A 17,165-nucleotide genomic window follows, 5' to 3' on the forward strand; every position below is an offset into this window, starting at 1 on the left:
CTGAATATCCAGCTGAGTATGTGCAGTGCAGCTAGGRAAGCCCATCAAAATTCATTCCAACTTTCCTCTTCTGCTTTTCCTATTCTTCTTTCTCGGTTTGTGTATGTTTTTATGCCTTGGATGCAAAAACTATCACTTACTGTAGGCACTAGAGCCAAAATTTTATATAACGTCTTGCTATTAGTCACCAAAATAAGCCAGTGCCAGTAAGATGTTCAGGTTCTCTTAGAAGCTGGCYGCTTATATTTAGAACATCTGATTTTTTTTTTTTCATCACTTGGGGCATACTGCAGATGAAATCAATTTAAAAGACTCTCCTCTGCTTTCAATGACAGCTAGGTAACACTGCCATTTCTGCAATTCCAAATTGTAAGTAGATACGGGAAGTCTGTTTTATGCATTCACATTTATGAGTCTTAAAAMCAGCATGGTATTTCTCTTCCTGACAATTCAGAAATGCTTCATATGTAGTAAGGTGCAGTGTGAATTGTAACAATGCACAGTATGCCTTCAACCTGTTGCTTTCCTTATTCTTTTTTTATTTTTGTAAACACATGGTGCTCCTTGCAGTCTGTTTTCTACCTGTATGACTTTTAGGTAGGAGCAGAGTTTTCACAAAATTCTCTTTATCTTAGCACTGACTGTTGGCAAAATAGCTACAAATCCTGGGTAAACATGTTTCATAGTTATTGTGGGTTATTAAAAACATTATCATTTGATAGTGGTGTAAAATTTGGTAGTTCCAAAAACTCATACCCACGCACACATACACACATGCACACACACCTCTAATTAACGTGTTTTCATAAGGTGAGTTTCACTTGCGTTATTTGGAACATGTTAATCAGTGGTTTTGATCTCTTTGCTTTTGAAGAGTAAGTCAGAAAGGCTCTAGTCCTATTTATATTGGAGAATCATTTAAACCTATTTATGAGGAGAATCATAAATGCAATTGCTTTTCTTAGGAAAAGCATCAGCATTTCCTGCAAGGACAAGGAGCAGGGACGGCCATTCAGAACACAGGTATATCACACCTTCAGAGCCTCAGTGATGTCACCCTGTGCTGATTTTGGTGCTTCTTTCTTTATGCACACTTACAAGGCAGTTGGCCGAGCGTAGTTACAGGTAGGCAGATAAAGAGGCAACTGAGAAACTGATGATTGTCTTTTTTTACATGAAGAAGTTAAAAAAATTCCAAAAGCAAGTCACTTTGAAAATAGCTAGGCTGCAGTTATTCAAAAATAACAAAGGCTAAAATTAGATGTTGAGTGAAAATCCTGTTAGTCATAGAACTAACAAGGCTATCCTCATCATTACAGGATTTTGAGGAGGAAAAGAGATGTTATTTTAGTTTGTTTTTCTTCCTTTGTCTTCACACTTTGTAAGTCCCTGACCAGGACTGACCATTATATGCCTTGTTTTTGTCAGTACACTAAAGCCAAGTGCTTGATTAGCTTTGGGTACTCCTGGATTATAAATTAGTGGTAAAACATTAATAAAAAAGGAAACACTTATGAATGACTGGCTGTAAATTGCAGTTTGAATTCAGATAGAATGACTTGTTCATTTTAAAGTTACAGGGAGTCAACTGGTTTGGCAGAAGTTTTGGTAGGAAGTGGTTTTGGATTTTGGTTTACTTCTATGGGAGTCACGAGGAATTGGAACTGGGCGTTCCTTGAAATGCAAATTTTTGCCAGGGTTTTTTGAGCATGGCCATGGAAACCGAGGAGGCTTAGGTACTCACTGGCATTTCCCACCCTTTTTTGTGGAACTCTGCAATTAAGGGCCCATCAGTCTGGAGTCGCTGATTGGAGAAACAGAGGGTTCTTTCTTAAGTGGAAATATGCTTTCTCTGACTCAGATCTACCCTCTGGATTTCATTCTGTGTTGTCTGGAGTGTCAAGTTTAGTTAATTGTGTATTTCCAGAGATTAGGAAAACTGAAAAAAACCTGTTGATTTTTGTTTGTTGCTTCGTATTTTCAGAGTCTTGGATGGTTTTGTCTTGAACTGTAAGAAGGCTATCGCAAAGGTCGAATTGGTATCTTGAAAAATGAGTTATTGTTGACTGGCAAGATTAGGTTCAGCATAAACAATTGGTCTGAAGGGAATATCTGACTAATAGAAACCAAATTTACACGTTAAACACCCCCTACAAACATTGTATGGATTTGATTGAGCTTTACCTCAGTTAAAAAAATGAAGAGAKGCATGTTAAATTTTCTACAATGTCATGAATTATAATACTGAATCCATTGTCATTAAATTGTATTTTTTTGTTTCTTGTCAGCTACAACAATTTCAGCAAAGCACGATCCGTGTGAAAGTATGAATAAAATTCAGGGAGTAGCATCAAGGACTTCTGAGCTCAGGAAACTGAGTTTGGCAGTGCTAATTTGTATTAAAGTTGTTGTTGCATGACAGCAGGAAAAAGATTTAATGCTTGCCACCTGAATCAAGCCATGGAACATTGGTTTCTATAACTGCCATGAATTTGAATCAAGGCCAATATCTCTAAATTTGAAATAAACTGATACTCTGTCTTGAAAGAAGATACAGGCCACTTATGTTGCAGAAGGTATTTAGAAAATGTATTTCAATTTAATTTTCAGCAGTATATATCTTTCACATTTTCAGGCACTTTAGCACTGGCCTTTTTGGCTTTTTCTATATYCCAGCAAGTATGTAGCCTTTCAGCCATTTATTTATCAATATCCAGTCTTGAGCTAATACTGATTTGCACAAGACCACAGATGCTGGTTTTACTCCCACTATTACTATGCAGCTGCTTACCCTAATGTGAAACTCATTTTTCTTTTGTATATAACTGCATTAATGGAGAAAATCAGATTTCAAGGCAAATAGTCACACTACGAAGCTTTAAAGTCATCAGATGCAAAGCTTGTACCATGAGCCTAAGTGTAGCAACAGTCTCTTTACAATAACATTTAGTGTGATGATACCTTTCTTTCTAAGGGATCCCTAACTTTGCAATAAGCAGTTCAAATTTGGAATTTCTTTGTTTCTCTTCAGAAAGCAGGCAAGAACTGTGTGAAATTCTTTCCTGTGTCTGAACTGTCTTTGAATCTCTGTAAATACTACACATTTACTCACAGASACTGTTTATCATTGTAACAAGAATAATTTGAATATTTAGCAAGTATTGGGATGTAGTGAAACAAACCCCTTCACYCCTAAATGTAAATTAAATTTTGAACTTGCTGCTGGGGCTGAGTGCACAGGGCGTTGTGTGATGTTTCAGGGCTGGCAGTGTGAGGACAAAGTAGAAACACTTGAACCCAGCCACTTCCTTTCTGCACATGCCCTCCTATTCCGTGTTTCTGTTTTTCACTGAGTACAGAAGATAGTGGTAATTTATCCATTACATGTGAATAACTTAATCCACCATTGTAATCTAGCTATCTAGATTGAAATACAGCAGCTGGTTCACAGCATGTAAGAGCAATACACAAAAATCTTGTGATGGAGGGGGGAAAAGGTACTGTATGCATATGGAAGTGCCAGGGAAACCTGTAGAGGTAGAAGGCAGCTATTCCACTAAAATTATTTGATGTCTTTGTTGTCACATAACATACTTTCTGGGGTTGTCTTTCATGTCCCTGATGGAGCCCTGAGGATATACTCCATTTCAACCCTGYTTTTAACCTCTCTGTACGCTCAGAGATGCAGCCTTCTTGGTGAGGAGGATGAGATTCTCTTCAGAGCTGAACAGTGCTGCTCCTTAATCGGCTGAAGTGGTGCTTGCACGATAACAAGAGGTACTAGTGTCACCCCAGGTTGTGCCAGCTTGGGAAGCTACAGAGAGGCTGGAAATTTAACCCAGATCTGTGGCATGGTAATACAGAGCATTACCTTTAGGCGAGCGGGCCTAGCTAGAGTCCACAGCTGAAATTTAAAGTAATCTTTAAAATGCATTCAATTTGAAATGCCCCAAGGTTTCTATCATTTGTGAAGCTGCACCTCTTTCAAAATACTATGAACAACACTGAAGTTTTGATTTTGKTGGATATGTTATAAATATGAAGAATTAAAAACTTTAGGAATGACTAGTGGTAGAAAAAAAATAAAGTATTTGCATTGTCAAGTGTTAGTGCTGTAATTTAAGTGGCTGCCGAGCAGGAAGGCTGGGGAGAGCCGCTGTTATTGAGCTTATGGAACCCCGTGAAACAAAATTACAATGTAATTTATGCTTCTTTTTTTTTTTTTTTTAAGGGTGTGAGAGGTAATCCTTGTTGTCATCATTGTCTTCCACTGATCATGGAAGCTGTTTTGCAGTATTTTCCATAGAGACATATCTTTACACACTTGCAGTCTTTTGTGKGCATATTTCTAGATTATTCTAGTGAGTTGCAACTTAAAATATTATGTGGTGTATTTTCCAAAGACATATATGTACACAATATTCTTGCTTAACTTCCATGATGCTGTGTAGTCCCTTCTAGTATMAAATATTTGTATTACACATTAATTTAAATTTTGAGGGGAAATAATAGTTTTAAGAAGATTGAATTACTAAAACACAATTCTATTTTTTGTTTGTGTTTCTTTGTTTGTTTTTTTTTTTCCACAGCAACTCAAAAACATAGTTGAGAAGTATGCAGAAACTGCCTTATTTAGCAATCTGTTCAGTAATCCTGCTTGCAGCTGAGAAACTTACATTATTTTCACATTTAGAACCCTTGGTTTTAGACTGCTTCTCTGAAGTTTTTTATCATGATTTCCTTCAAAAGAAGTCCCACTTTTTTTTCCTTTTATACTTTAATGCTATTTAATAAGCACATGGCGCAGTACTTGTGATGGACAACAGGCTAACTGTGCATTCAGTGCAGATCGCTTTTTTAAAGCAAAGATTTCTCTTTAAAAAAGTCTTTTATCCTAAAACAGCAGATTGTCTTTCCTACAAAACTTTCATTTATTTTGTAGAATTAAAGGGAATAAAGACTAAGTAAAAAGGTGCTTTTCTTGACTGCCAGTGCCAGAAACTGAACCTGGAATTTGAAAGTCTACCTATATTCTTTCTGGTTCATGGATCACCAACAATGAGGACTCTACATCCTGAATTTAGCTTCCAATTCTGCTGATGCACGAGCCAGAAYAGAGCCCAGTGTACTTTCCTGTAGCTGTGCTGACTCTGTAAAAGAAAAACTGAAAGGAAAAAAAGCATTTTTTCCCATTAAAGCTATTAGGGATMCCACTTCCAAATTGCACGTTAAAAGCCAAGGTTATCCCAAATCCTRTCTGTGGCAGAATGTGTTCCAGAGATACTTCTTAAGAAAAGATAATAGAAACCAGGCTTCTCCTGTTTTAACATTGCAGTTTTTGGACAACTATATGGTGTTTATCTACTTGAAACATGGTATGCTTTTGGCAGAATATGTTGCAGTCAGTGTAGTAGTTGGTAGGTATTCTGGAAACAACAGGCACATGTTTATTATGGGTAGTGAGGTAACATCTTTATCAACWGTGTATTATTTTATTWTATATATATATGTATATGCACACCAATCACCAATATCTCAGTTCAATAAAAACATACAATAACATACACAATCTAAAGCATCTCTATGTCTAAATTTATGGTACAGAGAAGTTCATATACATTATGTGTTGTTACTGATTGCAACAGTTGTAATTTCTCAGTTCAAACAGTACATATACTCTGCATTTGTAGTATGTAACTCTTTACTGATAACATTTTCCCTGGTGCCACAATGTCTTTTAYGTTAAGGCTAGGTTTAATTTATTCTTATTATATATTAGGGAAAGTTCTTCATCCAGAAGGTGGTAGGACATTGGAACAGACTCCCCAGGGAAGCAGTCGTAGCACCAAGTCTGACAGAGTTCAAGAAGTGTTTAGACACCACTCTCAGGCACATGGTGCGATCCTTGGGATGGTCTACTGCAAGGGCAGGAGATTGGCTTCGATGGTCCTTGTGGATCCCTTCCAACTCAGCACATTTTATGATTCTTCAGCTCTATSATTCTGAGTACATAACCATCTTTAAAACAAACAGAACTTTAAAAGAACCTGCAAAATTCTTTCTTGTTCTTTTCCAAATATAGCTTGGTGGAATTCTTCAGTAGACTAGCATATGAAWTTTTTCTTAATTATAATTTCATCATTTATCTTGAGATCATCCAAACTTTGTTTCTCATAAGAGAAGTTCTTTTTCCGAGATCATGCTGATGATACTTTTAAGCATTTTACCTTATTATGCTTTCCCTTTATGTCTATGCGTGTAAGACAGCCTAGAAAGTTGAGTAACATCCAGCACAAAGTACAGTTTTATATGGTGAAAATTCCGGATATTTGCAGAAAAAGTTATTGCCAGTACATGTATTTATCCTATTGAGACCTTTTTTTTAAGATTCCTTCCTTCTGCAGTTGATTTTTCCCTTTCATGTGCTTAATTAGGAGTGATGATACATAATAAACATTAAAGTACACAACACACCAGGCTGAATGTGAAAATCTATGGGGTAGATAATATTTCATTTTTGTAAATGCAGAAGTGAGTGAGGGGTGTATTTGTTTTACACCTTGGCTAAAGAGTGGACTTCTCTGTGATGTAACCTATTTAGTTGCAGAAACTTTTCTGTGTAGCTGCCCTGCGGTGCTGAAAGCAAATTATGAATGCTGTACTGTTTAAGAGCAGAAAGGTTTGCCTGGAAGAGAGCGGTATGCCTGGGCCCCCTGCTATTGAGAAGATGCCAGTCAGAAATGAAAACGTCTTTCATGAAACTATAGCGAACTTCCCTGTGATACAGTACAATAATGCAAGGAATTTTTAGTCTAAACCTGCAAAAATCAGTATAATACCTTGAATGTGGCAAAGAAGTATTGGTTTATGAGGGACTATTTTAAGAGGTCACTGCCAAATATATGTGTGGCTCTAATACAGTTTTAGAAGTGACAGGATTGAGGAGTTTTAAGCCTTTCCCCCCGACTCACCCACCCCCACCCCCGCCTCCCCCCACCTTTTGAGATCTCCAGTTTCTTTTGCCTTTTGGTTACAACTACAAAAGATGTCTTCTGAGAAAAATGCTTTCTGCATGACATCAGAATAAAGGAATGTTCCACACTATTCAGTGTGCTTAAAAGTATTGGTTGACTGAAATAACATTACATTTAAAATTAATGCTAAACAGAAAGCCAGTTAAGAGAGAAAATAGAGCAAATCATGTTTCTGCAAACTTTTATCTTTAAGAAACATTGATTTGTTGGGCTTTATAAAAGTGTTTTCTTTAAAATAATGAAATTATGCTCTGTGTAGCAGAACAGTAAAATAAAGAAATCTGCTGTTTTGTTTTATGCTGAAATGTATGTAGCCATGGGTAAAGATTGAAAAATTTGAAATCAGAATTTAAAAAGATTTGGAAAAGTTAATACATTGCTCTAGATGGGAGAAAGCTGTAGGAAGGATATTTGCTTCGTGCRAATGCCTCAGGTTTTTTCATTGTCAGTTGTTAATTTTTATTTTGTCTGACTTCAATTTATTTTTTTATTTAGTATTCATAACAAAAGCTAATTATCGTCACAACTTATGCATTTATAAAAGTTTTTTTTTTTGAGCAATAACAAATACATTATTGCTTGGACAGTGGCATTTACATTATTTGGCATGGTATAATTTTCATTGGCACTTGGGATAGTCAAAGAAAGAATTGTGAAACTGTTAAAAATAGCAAAGGCAAAAGATGATGCTTAAGGAATTATCTTCTAAACTAACAAAAGATAYATAATAAACCATAAAATAAAAGTAGTGATATTAGTAGTTGTTTTGGATTAAAAATTGTACCAGTTACGAATGTAGGGATCTCACTGTTCAGAATCACGAAACTTCAAATTTAATTAATTGTATTGTTGGTGAATAATCAGTCATTGATCAATAGATCTCCTGTCGAAAAGGAGGCTTAAGATGAAGTTCAGTCATAGGTGAGAGGGAAAGCTAAAGTTCACATGATCAGAAATAAATGCTTTATTATAAATAAATGGACCAAAATCATTGGTCCATTGCTGTGAAAACCTACATGGGTTTGTAGGGCAGAATAGAGGTCCAAACAYTGGCCTTGAGAGTGTGTGGTGGCAGGCATTTCACAAATGCAGATGTCAGTCGTATCTCACTGAAGGCATGGAAGGCTGGAAGCTGGCAGAGCTGCCAGTCCTATCAGCAGTGAGACTTTTCTGCAGYGCAGTTGTACTGTGTGGGTATGGGCCATAAGCTGCAGGTGTCATCTAGGTTTTAGTGCTGATTATGAGTCCACTTACATTTAGGTTTCTAATAAATTAAACCAATACAAGAGACTGTGATCTAAGCAGAAAAATAAGAACATATCTCTGAAGTGGCAACATTAGCTCAAAGGAGAGCAAGAATGGCTCTTTTAGGAGATAGGCTGTGGGGAAAMATTTGCATCCCCTCCTGGAAATATGCTGCCTGCTCTGGACCATTCTCACCCAGCACCCTTTGAGTAGGAGCCCAGGTGAGCTGGGGGAGAGGTGAGCCAAGGTGTCCAATGACCAGGGTATCAGCACAGCTGCAGCACTGAAGGACACCAGGGAATTAGAGAGGTTTTTCAAAAATGCAGTATTCCATGTAAGTTCGTCCAGTTCTATAGAGCAAACATTTGTGTGAATAGTGTGTGTTGCTTTATAAAGCTTGTGGAAGAAGAAGAGAGAATTGCATGATAAGGGTTGCTATAATATTGCTAATTCTCATCTAATTATGAGTTAATGAGACTCAATATTTTACTTGAAATCCCCTAGCATCCTGTGTTTATGCTTTTTTCTTTCAGCCAAAACTTTTTTTTGAGACTTTGAAAACCTTACAGGCTCAAAACCAGGAAATCTTATACTTTGAAATGTAGTGTAATTATTCCTACTTTATTATTTTTGTCAGGCATCTCATGAGATTTTTATAGCTGCAGTTGTCAGCCCTTCTACACTGGGTACCTATTCAGTGAATCCGTCTCACACCAAATAAGACACCACCCATTTTCACATSGGGCAGCTTGAGAAGCATCACAATGCATGAAAAGCCAGAGACAGGGGTACATAATGGTTTCTGTAAGGACTCTCTGCAGCAAGTCACATCTGTACAACAGAGTATTCCAGACAGAAGAATTTTGCTGTGTGTGTTTTTTTTTTTTTTTTTTTTACCATTATCTGAACAAATAATGAAGTTGCATTTGATACATAGAGTTATTTGGGGAGATACCTAAAATATACTGAGTTAAAAAAAATTAAAAGTTATCTTTAACTTTGCATATTGAAAATAAATACTAAGGTAGTGAGAATAGAACCATCAGGCAGATAGCAGGTGGGCCAGCCAGCAGGAGGGAAATAATACTTGCTGCACCTGTTCTGCACACTTAAAAAAAAAAATTAAAAATTGGAAATTCCTGCATGACACCTACTTTTATTCTGTTACATCATTACTGTGTTTTCCCAGTTTGCCTTCAAATTTTTAGAAGGGACATCTGGCAATTTGAAACCAATTTTTGCTATGTAGGTTTCTATRTTTACTTGTATTCTTATATCTATGTATATATCACTGTGCTGTCTGAACTGTAGTGTGGTGCTACAAATGGTAATAAACCCCTTTTTTATTGTCCTGATGGAGATAGTCCACTGCTATTATTCCCATTTTACAGGTGGACAAAAGCAAAGTACAGGAAGAGGTCAGCATCAATTCATGGCTTAACTGTAAACATAATTTATGGGTTATAGCTCAATTGTGTGGAGGATGGAGCCAGTGCATAAAAATGGCTTTGGTTTCCTTTTGCTCTGTTGYGTCTCTGCTGGTTCAGTAACCCTGTAGTTCACTGAAGAATTTGCTGTCTGGTCTAATTTTAGTCAGATTTGAARCAGCTGCAGGGGTCAGAAAGTACATCATATATCAGTGTGGYAAAGGAAGTGGCTAAGCCTGTGCCTATTTTTCTTATGCAACAAGCAGTAGAGAAGACAACAGCATATGAGGTCTAGGTTGAGTWTGTGGTGCCGTAGGATCAGCTGTCRCTGGTCMAAGCAAGATTACCCAATATAAGTTATTATTAGGACCATTATCTATGGAGCAGTGTAGGTGTTGGGAGCATTATATATCTGTTATAGAGCAGATGGATTCTACAAGTGGGTTTGGCTCTAAATTGCTGGCTCCTGGAGCTGACTGAGCTGTTTAGGGGATGTTGCTGGAGAGATGGTTGATATTTAAAAAAAAACAAAAAAAAAAAAAAGAAAAAAGAATGCAAGATTAGAGTTTTTGATGCTCCTGGCTTCCACTCTTCAGTCTGCTATGACCTGCTTCGAGTAAGTGTAGGTAGGCCATTTTGCCTTATTTCTCTCTGTTTCCTCCTTGGTGGAATTTTGCCTTACTGCTTTAACACTCATGCTGCAAATATTAGTTGAGTTGTTTAATAAGTTTGACTATCTGAATTCACAAAAACCACAGTGGTGGTCTTTGTCTTGTTATACTGTGATTTCTTCCTCAGAAGTCCTCTGCTACAGAATAAAGCACRTGCAGAAATTTTAAATTTCACATTGGATTTGAAATGTATGGAGTAAAGAGTGTTGAATAAATAAGGAGGGGTGAGAATTTGCTGTCTGGTTTTCTGATGATTGTGATTATTGAAAAAACTGCCTTCAGAAATGGGATCATATTCAAAAATCCAGTAAAGCCTATTGGAAAGCTAATAATTTGTGATACTTGATAAAAATTTAAGAGGAGGTATTTTGTGTTTTAAGGGCCCGGTTTTGCAAATAAATACTCCAAGATGTGGTCTGTACTTGAAGTGTGAAAAGTTCAATTACTAGCAAACAAAGGCTTCAAAAAATAAGTGCTGTGACAAGTAACAAGAATAGTAGGACTAGAGTAGGGTTATCTACAGTAGGAATTGTTTTATTTCAGTGGTGGCTAATCAATATGTTTTTCATTGGCCACCAGTGATTGAGGATTTCCCAAAGAAGAGACAAAATTTACCTTTACTCAAAATCCTGTTTATCAAAGCTTGAACTGGACCATAGATCTTTATAAGTATTATAGGTGATATATTTCTGTTTCATGCCTGTCTCATTCTGAAAGAGGTGAAGAATTGCTGAAGAACTGACCGTGACTAAAGATAGTGAACAGGCTGTTGTCTGAAAACTGTGATATTCTCAAACAGGAGAATCAAATACTTCTTTTTAAGGGCAGTGCAGAAACCTTCCRTTTAGCAATAAACTACAGTTGCTTTGAAATGAGAATTACAGATAGCTCGATTGAGTAGATTAACTAGGTACTGTATACTCTAAATGAGAGTCTCACAGTTTGTCTTCCAAGTGTGTGAAGTACATTTTACATAGTTGTTCAATTATTGCATACATTTTGGTGGAAGACTTCATTCTGCCTGAAAAATTGWCTCATATTCACCTTAGGAGAATTCTTTTTGAAATAGAATGAATAACTAACTTTAATAATAGAATAGAATGCATGAATAACTAACTTTTTTTTGAGGAAGTTCCTCTTAATCTCCCAAGTGCACTGTATGTTTAACTGAGCTATCACTGTCATTCAGATTAGTTGATACGCCAATCCTAGTGTTTGAAAGACAATCTGAACTTTGTGTCTGTAGAAAAAAAGAATAAAAAAAATTCTATGCAAATGATGTTTTATACATTTTTCTCAGGAAAGTTTCATATTGGGTTGCAAAGCTGTTATCAATACATTCATTCTACACTGGAATAAAGGCAGTCCTTTAATGTTAAATTAGGACAAGTAAGTAATTACAAGATGCTCAGAAATTTGTTTATTTTGTCAGTYCTTTATAACTGTACTGCAGGTTTGCATCTTAAAAATGCAGTAAGTTGGAGGGAAAAAAAGATGGGTTTTTTATTACTTTTACCAAATTAAAAATAAATGGGTAGTTGAGTACGTATAAAACCTTTGTTGCACTACATAGAGCAGTGTAGTTACAAAAGGCAGGTTACTGCAGAGAGGCTGTTGTTTGGCTCTTTTGTGCTTGGCAAGAGGAAATTTCCCTTTAGTATAGATTCTCTTTCACAAGCAGACAGTCATTATGTTCAAGTGTGAAGAAAGGTGTAGCTGTCCTAAATTTAGCTATTCATTGCTTGTGAAGTTCTAATCACTGAGTCAGCTGAAGATGAACTCCTATTTCTTCACAGGTCAGGTGCAGTGCTGGTAAGCAGAATGAAAGCTTCTGTAACCTGATCTGCTTATTRGGACATGTTACTTGTAAGCTGGAAAAAGCAGGGAACCTAGACCCCAAACTGGCAGTGCCTTATTTTAGGAYTTGGTTTTGGAGTTTTAGTGTGGTTTTATTTGTCTGCTTGGGCTTCATTTGTTGTTTGGGGGTTRTTATTTTCTGAGTTAGGCCTGATTCTAGCCTGTACTTGTGCAGTTTTGTTTATTGRCTCAGGTATTATAATTGCCTCTGAAAAAAAGATTAAGTCTTATCTTGTTGCACCTAAATAGCAATTTGTGTATTCTGGTCCTTAAGTAATGTCTGCCTAAAAACTTGTTTTTTAAACTATATATACTTTGTAGATATTTGTTTTTAAAAGACTTGACGTTATAGGATCTGTGTCCTGAATGGTAGCCTCTGATGCACAGGTCTATATTTTCTCTTAGCTCTATCAAGTCTTTATAACTTAAGTGATCTTTGTCCTCTTTTTGAAACTATGTGTATTTCTGTTTGCATTATTTTGTCTGTTACACTCAGTTTACATACACATCTTTTTAATGTATTAGAAAAAAGGCTATGGTGACACTTTGGTTTTCTTGTAGACAGTGATTCCCATTTCTGAAGTTGTGAATCTTTAACTTTGGCAAGTCACAAGCACAGTCACATAGTGTTTGTAAGGCTGTAACTGTTAAGAGAATCACACAATCTGCAGACTGCCAATCCCTGCAGGACTACCAAGCTAAGGTGCTCGTTTAGGTGGTTCTGTCATTGGTACTGCAATACCTCGACTTTGTAWATTAATCTCATCATTGGAAATCCTCATGCAGTTTGGGTGCAAGGATTGATAATAAGATTTTTTTGTATTTTGTAACAAAGGCACCTGAGAAAAGATGGAGAAAGCAATTGCTTCTTTTTGGGTTGCCATCAAAATACATGATTATAGCTGACAGAGAAGTCGCGTGTGCTATCTGTGCTACACACTGAGGACTGAATGCTTTCTATCTCACACAATAGTTATGACAAGTAATTGAGGAGCTCTGCAGGATACAGAGAGTTTTAATTTGTGTCTTCTGAAGACCGATGAAAAGACACATCATATCTTCCTTTGGTTGGATGCTGTGACCATGCCTGTTTTTTGCCAGCAGCACAGGCTTTGTGCTTGTTGTAGGTCCATAAAGCTACACTTCTGGAAGGGAGGCTCCTCAGGGTTCTTATTTCTTCAGCCTGTCTTTGCTGCTGCTTTTCTGCTCCATTTGTCTTCTGCCAATGCTGATAAAAGGCGTTGCAGGTACTGGGTTGAACTGGTTTGCTTTGTGATGTATATACCGTAGGCTAGGAATTTTTATATATATAAGTATCAGTTGGATGAGAGGGAAGTTACTTTTACTCAGTAATAACATGTCATACTGATGTTTATGCTATARTATCATAAAAGTAATCTAATGGTTACATGTGGGTCACATTAGCCTTCAACAAGAAAAAAAAAAAAGTTAGGACTTGTGCTTTAATCCAGTGAATAATTTCATTCATTTGCATTGCTCATCTACTAAAAAATAAGAATGTTTAAGCGCTTTGCCAGACTAAAGTCTTTAGCAGTAATCTGCATATTATATATGTGAATTGTTCAGATACACAGGATTTTCATGTGGTGAATTATTCCTTTATATTTGATAGGATTGAATAGTATTTTTGTGTCTGTCTGCTCTATTCAGTTTTCACGTKTTAAGAGACATTCATCTTGTCTATCTGTGGCATTTTTAATGTGCCCATCACCAGAGTATCTGCCTGTCTATTCTGCAAAATATCTCTTCTCTCAAGAAGAGATAGGAGCAGTACTGCATGTGTAATTATTATTATTATTATTTTTAATTATTGCAGAAACATAGTAGCCTCCCTTCCACCACTCCAATGCTTATTTTTCCTAGTGACAAAATCTGCAAGCACTGAGCAACAAGTTTATCAATTTGAACAGGCCAGCTAAATGTATGTGAAACTTAACAAATCCCTTGGGGAAGCTGACTGTAAGAATTTCCCAGTCTGTGTCGAGTTACTGAGGTGCGACATGGTGGATTGAACTTAATGCCTTAGGCAAGCACAGTCAAATAGRGAGAGTTTAAGATTTTGCTGTGTCCATGAAGGGATCTGCTGGTAGTTGTCTAAATTAAGCTTTCAGAAAAGAATATAACACTATCATGAGCTCTTTCCCTTGAATATTTTGGCAGGTTATTCTGGTTTAAAAGAAATCCAAGTAGGATTTCCTCTGTTTAAGCCTCACAGCAGTTGCAAAAAGATTGAAAGGTTATTCCTGTTACTAGGAACAGCAAAATACTGGAGAAGAAATTTTTCACTTACATTTCATTTATGCCTTTCTTTTAAAGGCATAGCACCTTAGCTAAAAGCAGAGATCCCCACCCACGTGGGAATTGACTCCTACCATCTTGCAGGTGATACTAAGACTGTGGGGACTGCACACCTGCCTTGGGTTTCTCACCATCTCTTTTCTTATGTGCATCTTTGTGAGGGAAGAATTGATCCTAGTGACTGATCAGGCTTTAGTGACCTTTATGATCCTGTAGCAGCTAGCCTGGTCAGCAGCAGCAGCTTATGAAATAGTCTGTAGACATGCTGGACAGTTTAAATGAGCTCTGCCAGTGACAGTGGTGCCTTCAGCTTACAGTGATGAAAAACTGCTTACTAGGTAGGTGCTAAGGGCTGGAGAGCCACCAGGAGGGAACAGAAAAGCACAGATACTCAAGTGCAGGCACAGAACCAAAGCTGGAGCTGCTGTCACAGCTGAGCAATTTGTTTTTCAGAGGCTAATAACATTGCAGTAAGTTGTAGATCTTGAGATAGAGAAGGAGCTATGCAAGTTTTCTGTGTGACAGAACAATGCATGTGTATTAACACAGGTTATTATTTTACAGGTAAGGAAAAGAGTTATTGGTCTATTACCTATGTGAGACTGAGAATGATGAGCCTTTTATTTGCTTATGTATTTTAGCAGATCATAGTATGTRGTAGGAGCCTATAAGTCATGAAGTCGTGAGAAGATCTGTTAAATCAGAGTAGGTACCAGTTGCAGTAAATCCTATACCTTCAGGTTTTCAGGAGAGTTTATTGTCTGTTTTTCCTATTTGTGGATTTTAAGTTCATAGAGTGGCTTTGGTTGCAAGGGACCTTAAAGATCAAAGTTGCCCACCCTCTTGTTTGAACTGAAATGTTGCTTGGTTCATCTGTATGTGGATACATRTACCAAATAAAACCTACAATAAAACCTACAATATCTACAAAATTTTCTAATATGTTGTTCAAGCTAATATGAATTACAGGCAAGATCAGTTCTTCCCRGCATTGTTGCCTGAGGACATAACTCTTCAAATTATTATTATTTTTAAAATTTCCTTTGTTGTTTTTCTTATTCATTCTTATTCTTATTAGTTAAAAAACTAATAAAAACTTTAGAATAAGACCAATGTTTTTGAAAAAAAGGCTAGAAGTGTTCTCTTTCCTTCCAGAGTGATACCCTTGGGCAGGAGACAAACATCATTGATGGACTTGATTTTAAATACTAAGCTTGGAATAGAACAACTTGAAATGAGAAATGAGTTCTTTTCTTGATTTACATCAAAAGGGATCTATAACCCTTGAAGTAGATGAGTGTAATGTTGACCTTGTATAATATTGCTAAAGTAATTTTGTGAAGCTGGCTCAAGATATGCAGGTGTATTAGGTAAGATATTAGCATGTAGCAAAGGGTTTTTTTTAAAGCAAGGTATATTAGTGCATGCACAAATGTCTGGTGGTTCCAATGAGAAATTGTGCATTTTTTTTTTTTTTTTTTGCATTAGTTAAATTGAGTAATAAGTAATTTATGCCTTATCTAATATGACAGAGGTTATTGAATACTTTAAAAAAGTTGCTAGAAATTCAGTGCTCTGAATAGATTTGGTGGTGAACAGTCAAATTTGATTTTCCTTGTTGCTTTTTAATTTTTGTTAAAGCTGACTTTCACCAATTACTTTTTTGTATGTGCAATAAGAAGACAGGAAAGGAAGAGTCACTGCAAAGTAAAGTTTTATTGCCATATGCAAGTGTTATTACGTCTTTCATACTTCAAAACAAATATGTTCAAGTTTCATCAGCACTGATAAACTTAAGAGTTTGACATTAGGGCTGGACTGCCTTTCTTTGGGGTCCAGTGTAGATGATGTTTTGCCTTGAGCTCTCATTATTTACTGCTGCAAGGACTATTGGCTGTCAGATAATTCTGTAGTGTGAGTTAGTGCATTTCAATAAAGCTGTGCCCTTGCCTTTAATCCGGTTCCCAGAAATCTGTGTTTTTTCTCTTYGTAGTCCAGAGTGGCATTTGCAATGTAACAAACATTTTAAAGATTTACTTCCTTCTGGCACGTAAAAATTTTTCACCAACTTAGTGTTTCTTCCATTAAAAAAGTATGCCTTTTCAGATACTTAATTTCTAATATGAACAAGGAGCCTCACTAGCCTTACACAGCTTAACAGTATCCTGGCTTTAAAGAAAGGAAGTTCCATTTTACAGGAAAGACTTACTCTTTCTTTCCATAATGAGTTTTGCATAGAGGAAATTAGCCAAAGTTGTTGGAAAAGCAAACTTCTCAGTAAATTGGGAAATATTCATGCTTTTGAGCTTTCAAGATATTAATATTTAGTTACAACAGAAATATTGTGAAAGATAAGCAAAATATATGTTTAATTTCTTTCTTATACTGAAAAATATTAATAAAATTATTTAAATASAGCACAATACTACGTGGGGCTCTGCTGGAGCCTCTGGCACAGGGAAGGGGAGTGCCAGATGCAGAACTTGCTGTAAGTTGAAGATAAATTAAAAYACAGAAATGGAGGGCCTGGCAAGTGGTAGGGCATAGCTCTGCCTTCCATCCACTTGTAAGCAGATCTGGCTGGCTTCCCACTGATAAAGATGCTGCTAAAA

This window comes from Malurus melanocephalus, unplaced genomic scaffold (assembly GCF_030028575.1).
Source record: "Malurus melanocephalus ecotype Western Australia unplaced genomic scaffold, MMel_1.1 scaffold_0, whole genome shotgun sequence".
In the NCBI taxonomy this organism is placed as follows: domain Eukaryota; kingdom Metazoa; phylum Chordata; class Aves; order Passeriformes; family Maluridae; genus Malurus; species Malurus melanocephalus.